The following is an 11366-nucleotide window of genomic DNA, read 5'->3' as shown; positions in this document are numbered from 1 at the left end:
CAAAAAACACCCAACCGGAAAAGAAAAAAAAAAAGAATCCAAAAATATGAAGATAGTGTAAGGAGCCTCTGGGACAACTTCAAACTTACCAACATCCGAATTATGGGGGTGCCAGAAGAAGAGAGAGAGCAAGATACTGAAAACCTATTTGAAGAAAAAATGACCAAAAACTTCCCCCACCTGGTGAAAGAAATAGACCTACAAGTCCAGGAAGCGCAGAGAACCCCAAACAAAAGGAATCCAAAGAGGACCACACCAAGACACATCATAATTAAAATGCCAAGAGCAAAAGACAAAGAGAGAATATTAAAAGCAGCAAGAGAAAAACAGTTACCTACCTACAAGGGAGCACCCATACGACTGTCAGCTGATTTCTCAACAGAAACTATGCATGCCAGACGGGAGTGGCAAGAAATATTCAAAGTGATGAATAGCAAGAACCTACAACCAAGATTACTCTACCCAGCAAAGCTATCATTCAGAATTGAAGATCAGATAAAGAGCTTCACAGATAAGAAAAAGCTAAAGTAGTTCATCACTGCCAAACCAGTATTATATGAAATGCTGAAAGGTACTCTTTAGGAAGAGGAAGAAGAAGAAAAAGGTAAAGATAAAAATTATGAACAACAAATACATATCTATCAACAATGAATAAAAAGTCTGATGAACAGAATAATCTGGTGAATATAATAGAATCAGGGGCATAAAAAGGGAGTGGACTGACAATCCTCGGGGTCGGTGGGGAAGGTATGCGGGGTGCGGGAAGAGACAGGACAAAAATCATATACCTATGGATGAAGACAGTGGTGGGGGGGGTAAGGGCATGGGGTTGGGTGGGAACCAGGTGGAGGGGAGCTATGGGGGGGAAAAAGAGGAACAACTGTAATAATCTGAACAATATTTATTAATAAAAAAAAAAAGAATATTGTTTTCCAGACAACAAACACAGATGTCCTTAAACTTATTTAAGCCTTCTTCACTTTTTTTCACCTATGTTTCACAGTGTATAAGTCTTGTACTTCTTTGGTTAAATATATCCCTAAGTATTTTATTCTTTTTTATATTATTATAAATATAAATTGAATTGTTTTCCTTTTTCACTTTCAAATTATTGAGTGCTAATGTGTAGAAATGCAACTGAGCCCTGGCTGGGTGACTCAGTTGGTTGAGCATCGTCCTATACACCAAAAGGTGGCAGGTTTGATTCCCAATCAAGGTACACACCTAGGTTGTGGGTTTGATCCCCAGTTGAGGGCTGTAAGGTAGGCAACCAATCTCTCTCTCTCTCTCTCTCTCTCTCTCTCTCTCTCTCTCTCTCTCTCCTCCCCCCCCCCTTTCTCTCTCTCTAAAGTAAAAAGTATATATTCTTGGGCAAGGGTTACAAATAATAATAAATTTTTAAAGGTATGTGGATGCCAAAGTTTAGTAGAAAGTAGTAGATTTAGAAAGCACACTGGACTGTGAGCTGAGAGGTCTAGGTTCTAGTTTTGTGTTTCACCTTGGCCATGTTAATCAACTTCATAAGTCTTCGTCTCTCCATTATAGAATAGATTGCCATTTCCTCTCCTGGATTCCGCACAGGACTTCTGTGAACGCGAGTAAGAAAATGGATGCACAAGTGCTTTGTAACCTTTGTAAGTCTTTGAGCAAATGTATGAGATGAGATCATTTTTTAAAAAGCCATCTGTCCCTTTGGCTTGCCTTTCTTTTCATCCCTTTGTGTATGTCCCCACCAGTTGTCAGCCTGTTCTCCCACCACCACCCACCACTGGCTTTGTCTATTACCCTCACCACCTTCTTGGGGAACAAACACTGCTTGTTCCTGGTGAAGAAAGTGGCCAAGTATCTCTATCTTGCTCTAGATTTTCTGTCTCTCTGTCTCTCTCTCTCTCTCTCCATCTCCTAGGCTCCTTTCATAATTATTTGGATGGAGTGGGGCTTCTGACCAGCTTGGAGCTGCATAGCTCTTTCTCACACATGGCACATACACCCAGGCCCATCTGCAGAGATCTGTCCCCTAACGCCACTCAGCTCCTTGCTACAGCCTTTATCTCATCCCATCCCAAGGAAACCCACACTTAACATTCACACACAAAGACTCTCTCAATCACCTCTGCTACAGGTGGGAAGCTCTGCAGGGTTCTGATCCAGAAAAGGGAGAGGCTAGCCCCGCCCTGCAGACCCACCCTCTAGGAATGGATTTATGCCTTATTGTTGGTGGCAACCATAGAAACGACAGGTGTCTGTGAGTCAGATGGTAATAAACAGGATTCTTTAACAACAGAAGTTACCTGGGACAACCCTGGGAGGGCAGGGCCTTGGATTTCCTGGTTTGGCCTCTGAGCACCTCCTAGAACAGTAGAGCTCATGGATTATGATATTAGGTAATACCAATGAGCACAGGGAAATTATCTACCACCAGAGGCCTGGTGCACGACATTCTTTCACTTGGGAGGGGGGCTTTCTCAGCCCAGCCTGCACACTTTAGCAGTCTGGGAGCCCTCAGGGGATGTCCGACTGATGGGGAGCAGGCTTAGGCCATCAGTCAGACATCCTTAGCGCTGCCATAGAGGTGGGAGAGGCTCCCACCACCACCGCTGCACTCGCTTATAGCTGAGCGGTGCTCCCCCTGTGGGAGCACACTGACCACCAGGGGGCAGCTCCTGCATTGAGTGTCTTCCCCCTGGTGGTCAGTGTGCATCATAGCAACCAGTTGTTCTGTCCTTTGGTCGATTTGCATATTACCCTTTTATTATATAGGATTCTTCTCGAGTTCTTTCTCAAGACCCCAAGCCTCACTTGAACTGAGCTTCTTTGCATTTCACAGACTCACCATGTTGTCTCTTGGCTTTTGACTTTCCTACTTGAGCTTCCAGTTCCCTGAAATTCTCCTCCTTCTTCTTTTTACTTAGAAAACGCCTTTTTGTCCTTTAGGTCTTAGGCCCTTTGAATGTCAGGTCCTTCTCTGACACCTGGAAGTGTCAGCAACCCTATAAAAGATGGAATCTTGCCCAGCTGGCATGGCTCAGTGGTTGAGTCGTGACCTATGAACCAGGAGGTCAGGGTTTGATTCCAGGTCAGGACACTTGCCCGGGTTGTGGGCTCGATCCCCAGTGTGCAGAGGCTTTTGCATATGAATAGCCTGGTCCTTTGAGATCTAAACTTACCTAACAAACTGCAGCTGAGTCAGAGAGAGGCCCTGCATGCAAGAGGCCCTGCATCTCCCTAGAATCCTTGGTTTCCAGGCTCCTTCCCACTCTGCCAGCCCTACAGTGACTCTCTCAGTCTCACAGTCTAGGATGGCAGTATCTGCATTCCTGACAGCAGGAGGGAGACAGGAGCAAGTAGAAGAGGAGCCATGGATTGTGCCGCAAAACAGGTCCTTAAATCCATCAGGAGTACTCTGCAGGTGGAAGGCAACCGATTTCCATCATCACCTCCTTCCTAAAATATTCCTGCCTGCAGTCAAGGCATCTTCCTGTGCTCTTGTCCCACCTGCCTGCTGACACACGCCACAGCTCTGCCTCTTTATAAAAGAAAGGTAGAACTCTTACCAACCATGTGCAAGAGCAGGATAGTGGGGACAGTCCCCCCTCCCCCACACACACCAGGGGCCGGCAGTAGGCTGTCTATACAGAATTTTAAAGCAGCAATCGACCACGAGCTGCTGCTCCTTGTTATCACCTTGACCAGCAATTCTAACCATCAGTGATAAAACATCCCCCCATGAAAAATACTTTGTTGGTCTAACTTCTAAATCGAAACAAATGCTGTGGTATCATTGGCTTCTGAGCACGTCCAAATTTTCGCAGCCCAAACTATGCCTTTTGGAATATTAATTTTAAGCCGGTTATTAAGAAACAAAAGACTCAGCAGAAAGAATTTTTTACCCTCCCCCTTACCTGCCTAGAGGAATTCAGATAGAAAAACCTGGCTAAAGGATTCTAAGATAAACTAAAATTGGCAAACAGGGAGAAATCCAGCAAAGCCTGTGTGCTGTCCTTCCCTCTGTGTCCCATTGTTTCTGGGTGGCCCAGCAATAATTTGTTTACCACATATTTGCTTTCTTGACTACCTGTGCATTGCCTACTTTTACTTTGAAGTACCAGGCCCCGCCCCATTCTTCTTTGTCCAAAATGACATATAAGCCCTGGCTGGTGTGGCTCTGTTGGTTGGAGCATCGTCCTGTGGTCACTCATTCAGTTCCCAATCAGGATACATACCTACCTAGGTTGCAGGTTTGATCCCCCATGCATATGCAAGGCAATTGATCCATGTTTCTCTCTCATATCAATGTTTCTCTCTCCCTTCCTCTCTCTCTAAAATCAATTTTTAAAAACATGTATTTTTTAAAAATGGTGCCTAGGCTGTTCCCTCCGCTTAAAAAAAGGGGGGGCATATAAACCTCACCTGCCTAATGCCTCTTTGGGTCTCATATCTTATGGCACCCCCGCATGTACATCCTCAACAAATTTTGAGGATTTGAGACATTGTCTCCTGTTTAATTTGATTATTATCCCAGCTAGAAGAACTTAGAGGTGGGAGAAAATTTTCAATGATAAATAAACTTCAGATTAACATTTTTTATAACTTACCATTTAAAGAAAACATTATGTTTTATATAGAATTTCATCCAGGAAACTCCATTTGTACATTTGTCCATGGGACCCCCAACTCAGCCACATGGGCCCCTTTGCAGACTGAGTTTATGAGGGCTTCCTCCTTTGGAATCATCCAAGCCCCTTTATGCAAGGTGGACACCCCCATCCCTGCGGAACTGCATATCTCTGCATTTTAACAGATAAAAAGGAAGCGATGACACCACCATGATTGTAAACACAAAAATAAATAAAATTATTTTACCTCTATCTGTTATCAGAGAAATTGGGGTATCCTTTTCCCCACTGAGTGCTAAGAGTGGGGTCCTTATGATATCTCGAGAAAAAGAATTTTCTGAAACTCGCACAGGAGGATGAGTGATTTTTATTCGCATGGAATTACCTCCCTGGGTCTTCAAAGTTCCATTTCCCTTAGTCCAGTTATAGAAGAAGTGTAGCTGGGGTTTCAGTAAGCCTAAGGGCAAAGCCAGTGTTCAGAGTTTTTGTTCCATGTTGCAGCTGGGTCCAGTTCAGCATCAGGCTACTTGGAGTCCATTAGTCCATTTATGTGGGGGTCTGCATGGCCGTGGGCCATGTGGGCAATACAGGAGCGTGTGCCCCGAGCAACAAGAGTCCCAAGAGCCTAAGAGAATGAACTTCTTTGTTTAGGGGATTAAATATCCCAAATTTCCTGCCCTTGCAGTGGCCATGCCCATTCTGGCCAATGACCTGTTCCCGGTGTGACTGACAGTCAAGTATCTTCCTGATATCACCCCAACTTTACTGAGCATTTTATCTAGTCTGTTCTCCTCCCTGTCCAACCCCTTCCCCCAGCGATCTGTGATCTGTGATGTGCGGTGGGGATAGATGTGTAAAGCTTTCGCTTCCTGGTGAAGCAGCCCAAATGACATGCCTATAATATTTGACCTTCCCTTGGCTCCTTTCCTGTTATTAATAACTAGGTTAATTACAGCAACACCATATCTACTTGTACTTTTAATTTGTGTTTAAAATTTAAAACAATAAAAAGGAGAAAAAAATGCAAGTTGGACTATTTTTGTTTAGTAAGGGCAAACATAAAATATAATCATTTTATTTCATTATTATGGCACTAAAAAAATAATCTATGCCATTGTCAAACACCTTAGGCATACCTTAGCCTCTCATTCCTCCCAAATTTTGTTAAGATATAATGCTCGAGATGTAAAAGCTTCATGGCCCCAAACAAAAAGACACCAGAATATCAGTTTGGCTGAATCCTCTTTTTTAATACATACATACATATATATATATATATATATATATATATATATATATATATATATATATATATATATATATTAGTGGCCCAGTGCACAAATTCATGCACATTGAAAGAAGAAATATTTTAATACCGCTATTCGCCCTTTCTCTATAATAGAAGTGTCAACCAAATTCACAATCGACAATGACAGATTGAAACATACGCGTGTGATTAATGCCAGCGAGAGCTTTATATATAGAGATAAACTTGCTTAATTAGACCTGCTTTCTGATTTAGCTAAACTTTTTCCAGCCCAGTGAAGCACCCCAACTTCTCTTTCAGGTAATTGTCAGCAACACAGCAGTAAATATCAACACAAAGCAGATTATTATGCAGGGAGAACGAAGGGTAAAATATTTAACTGCAGCAGTGTTTGACTATATTCTGCGCAATGAGAAAACCGGAAGTCATTTTCAAAGTCCACCATTTCTTACTTCTTTTCAGTCGGGTCAGGTTTCTAAACTTTCTAAATCTCCACTTTCCGGCTAATGAAAAGAAAATAGGATTCCACTGAGTCTCCTATCTACCTACTCCAGGACTTCTGTGAGGATCAAATGAGATGAGGCATGGAAAAACGCTTCACAGACATTTAGTTAAAGTGTAAAATGTTTCTACCTGGCTATAAAGCAAGTCGTGTTCCTGGGATGAAGAAACTCCAAGGAGGCTAGTCACTAGGGAGAGGAAGCCAGGCGTTGCTACGTAATGTCATTCCCTGCACCCACAGCCACCATTTCCAGGCCGGACTGGGCTGTGGGCCGCATTTTGCATCATGGGGTCTTGGCAGGGTTGGCTGCAATTTGGTGGGCTGTTGCTCCAGGGTGGTGGCAGGGCCTGTGTCCCACTTGGGGAAAGCCAAGTGTTGCTCTGTCAGCACCAGGTCCTCAGTACTGTTTCTCTGTAAATGGCCAGTGTGTGTCACAGTAGCTCCTGCGTTGAGCGTCTGCCCCCTGGTGGTCAGTGTGCATCATAGCGACCGGTTGGACAGTCGGACACTTAGCATATTAGCCTTTTTTATATAGAGATATATTGATTTCAGAGAGGAAGGGAGAGGGAGAGAGATATAAACATCAATAATAAGAGAGAATTATTGATCTTCTGCATCCTGCACACCCCCTACTGGGGATCAAGCCCGCAACCTTGACCAGAATGGAACCTGGAACAGTTCAGTTCACAGATCCATGCTCTAGCCACTGAGCCAAACTGGCTAAGGTGAATCCTCTTTTGATGAAATGTCACAGACATGTGACAGTTCTTCATGTTTTCTCTGACATGTATATATTTTTGTTATGGGTACAAAGTGAAATTTAAAATAAGGTATTTGGGCTCATGTTGAAATGTTCTGGATTCAGATATAGAGTGGGGCAGATGGTATTAATTTTCATGGGCTCCAAAGTGTCCAAAAATGCCTGCTTCCTGAGTGAAAAATCCCTTGAGCACAAAGCAATGAAATGCTGAAAGGGATGGTACCTTATAGTATGGAGGTGACAAGCTCATGGCAGAGCTCTATGCCTAATCTTAAAAATATTCATGATTCTTAAAAAGCATCTGGTCAATGTCTATCAGCCACTAAGTGCACTCAGTGCCCTTGCTCAGTGCTCAGTGGTTAGAAAGAGTGTGGCCAGGACTCTGAGCCATCCTGTCTGTGTCTTTTATCCTTTGCATATTTGCATGACTTCAAGGAAGAGGAAGTGAAAGTTTCACATTTACTTTCCACAGATGAACATGACATTTTGAAATAAAAGGAACATATATCAGAAGCACTTTAGTGTTTTATATTTTTGCAAACATTTACAGACTTGTAGAAAAAAAATTTTCATTAACTTTCACCCTCAAATTATTGGATAATGGAAAATCACATTCTTTCTTTTTAACATAAATTGTTATGCTAACAATAAATATTTGTTTATTGATGCATCTATTTATATCATAAATATAAATTGTGCTTATAATATATCAAGTAATGTTCCAAGCACTTTAGAATACTAACTTATTTGGCCCTCACCATGACCATATTAGTAGATACATACTAATATTAGGAAGAGGTTGAGGTACGGGGAGATTAAATAACTTGCCCAAGCCACACAGCTAAAGAGTGGCAGAACCAGGATTCAAATCAAGGCTGCCTGGCCCTAGCCAGTTTGGCTCAGTGGATAGAGTGTTGGTCAGGGTTCATGCAGGAGGCAACCAATAGATATTTCTCTCTCTTTCCTTCTCTCTTCCACTCTTTCTAAAAATCAATGGAAAAATATCCTCAGGTGAGGATTTAAAATATATATATACTGGAGGCCCAGCACATGAAATCACGCATAGGTAGGGTCCCAAGGCCTAGCCTGTGACCAGGGCCATCTTCTGCCTATTCGCCAGTCCCCAGTCCCATCCCACCGCCACCCACCCCGGTTCCCCATGGTTCCGCATTGGCCATCCAGTGATCGGAGCCTGTGAGCTGGGGGGAGGGACCGAGAGGTGGTCAATGCACCTCATAGCGACTGGTCAATCAGTCATTCTTATGCCATTATGGTCGCTGGCCTTTTATTATATAGGATATATTTTTTAGAGACTACACTACACTGCCTTTCTGAAAAAATTTAGGGAAGTCAAGGGGATGTTCTGCCCATCTCATTAGGGAAGTACAATCCCAATAAAATTTTTCTTTTTAAGTTTAATATGAATTTAAAATATATTTTTGTTTTCATTAATTGTATACTAATAACAATTCTAAAGCTATATAGTGAGTGTGAGAGAGAATAAGTGGGGGCAGCGTATTGATAATGAATGAGTCTAGGAAAAGGGAATACAAAAAGTCACTATAGCAGAAACCAGTTTGGCTCAGTGGATAGAGTGTCGGCCTGCAAACTGAAAGGTCCCAGGTTTGATTCCAGTCAAGGGCATGTACCTTGGTTGTGGGCACATCCCCAGTAGGAGGTGTGCAGGAGGCAACTGATCGATGTTTCTCTCTCATCGATGTTTCTGGCTCTCTATCCCTCTCCCTTCCTCTCTGTAAAAAATCAATAAAAATATATCTTTTAAAAAAAAGTCACTATATTTAATTTTTTACAGATTTTAATTTTTTAATAAAGTTAAAATATAAATAAATAGTTTTATTTTGAATGCTAATATTGATTACATGCTTAAAAGTTACAATTAAAACTATAAAGAAAAATTTTAGATATAAAAATATGCAAGGATGCATATAGTTTTCCAAAATTCTTTTGGATATTATAACAAGAACAAAGTTTGAAAACAACAGTCTTAAAGAACATTTAGGAAACCACTATGTGACTCTTTTGTTTTCACCCCATTGGCCAGAACTTGCCACGTGGTCATTTGCATCCTATTTCACAGGTGAGTTTCAAAAAATCAGTCTCTAAGATGGAGATAAGAGAATTTTTGGAAGCACTTTTGGATTCAACCCCTGTAGAGGAGAAATAAAGCAAGATTTGGCAGAGGGAGAAGTAGAGAGATGTTGCTGTCACAACAAAGACTTTAGCTGATCCCACAGGCAGCTCTGGAGCTAGGATGGCCCTGTAGAATTGTCCCAAACTTGAACAAGAGGGCTAGAACTTCATACATCCACATTAGCAGGCTGTCTCAGGGAGAGATAGAACCTTGAGTGAGGCAGCTCTTCAGATGAAGCAGTCACTGGAAGGAGAGACTAGGCTTTGAGCTGTCACCAGTGTCCACTAAGTCCCCATTTTACAGACAAGAAAGTTGAGGTACACAGAGATTATATAGTTTGCCCAAGGGCATACAGCTGGTAAATGGTTGTACCAGCTATCTATTGCCACATAAATGCTGCATAACAAACATCCATAAAACCTTTAATAACAGGCTAATAATAATTATTTACTTTTGTGCATGAGTCTATAGGTCAGCTAGGAGGTTCTGCTGATTTGGGCCAGGCTAGGCTGACTTCAGCTGGGCTCACTCATGCATTGATGGCCATGGGTCAGCTTTATTCTGCCTACCCTAGAATGGCCTCAGCTGGGATGACTTGGCTGTCCTCCACATGGTCTCTCATCCTCCAGAAAGCTGCCCTGAGCTTGTCATGATGATGGAAAGATTTTGAGAGAGGATGAAATACCCAGAGCCTTTGGAGCCAAAAATTGGAACCAATACATCATCACTTCTTCCACTCTATGGGCCAAAGCAATACCAGGCCAAGTCCAGAGTGAGCGTGGGAAGATGGCATAGATCCACAGAGGCATGGAAACCCAGGACTGATATTCCACAGACATGGGGCCACGAAGCAGACTCTTAAGAGCCAGATTCTTAACTATTATTCCACAGCCATCTCCTTAGCTAATCTTTTATTAGTATCTATTTCAAGTTCCCACAATTTATGTGCCCAGTACCTTAATGGGCACTGTGAAGGGACAAGGTCCTCCTTTCAAAGAGCTTACAACATACTAAGGAGACAAGATACTCAACATGGAAGTTTGGTAACAACAAAATCAAGACAAATGGTAGCAATAGGAATCAAAGGTAGGAAAGGATACTGTGGACTGGAGAGTTGGGAGGGCCAGTGGGGATTGATCTGGGTCTTGTAAAGTGTGCAGAATTGAGTCAGATGGTAAAGAGGGACAAATAACTCCATTTCTTCTTCCCTCTCCAGGGAACTGACAGAAGGCAAAGGAAAAGAGAGATGCAATGGGGGACCCAGGAGGAAAGCAGTTTTCTAAATCCCCTCTCAGTTGACTACTCAACCCCTTAGGATTTCCTTCTAACCTGCCTTGGACATGCATTGTGTGCCCAACATGCCACAGACAATCATATTCAACTCTTATATGGGTTTACTACCCCCCTTTTGAACATGGTGGGTTCTCAGAAAAATCTTTGTATTTGCTGAGCGGAAGGGTAAACAGCACTCTCAAAGGGAGGACAAGAGTAGATGGCACTATAAAGGAAAGGAAATACAGCTACCGAGGGGAGCGATCAGGAAGAGGGCTTGGAAGGAGACAGAGGAGAGTAGGCGAGATCTGAACAGATGTTATGAGGAGTGATGTTTTGAGGACAGGGAGTGACGTGTGAAGACACCTTTTTAGGAAATGTTGCTACGTGGTAAGCTGTAGGACCCTATGCTCCAGGTCAACAGCCTTTAGCAAAGACCAATGCCATTTCTTAAGGCTTTGGAAGTTATATTTCTGTTTCTTTGAAAGCTGAGATGACCCTTAGGATAGAAACAAGGAAGTCAGTTTTCTTTGGTTTTCTTGCCATATGACAGGCTTACTCATAGCAAGCAAATTTTTTCCCTATAGGATAGTGGCTTTGGAGTAAGACAATTTGAGTTTAAATCCTGACTTTTCTTCTTGCTAACTTCGTCATTTTGAATGTGGAATGTAACCTCTCTGAGCCTGTTTCTTTATTTGTTATAGGAGGATAATGTCTAACTCATAGGGTTTTGTGAGGATTAAATGAAATGAAATGTGTCAAGTGCTTAATTATGCTTGCACATAGTAATTGCTTTA

Source organism: Plecotus auritus, assembly GCF_963455305.1.
Source record: "Plecotus auritus genome assembly, chromosome: 3".
In the NCBI taxonomy this organism is placed as follows: domain Eukaryota; kingdom Metazoa; phylum Chordata; class Mammalia; order Chiroptera; family Vespertilionidae; genus Plecotus; species Plecotus auritus.
Note: the sequence above shows the minus strand (reverse complement) of the source record.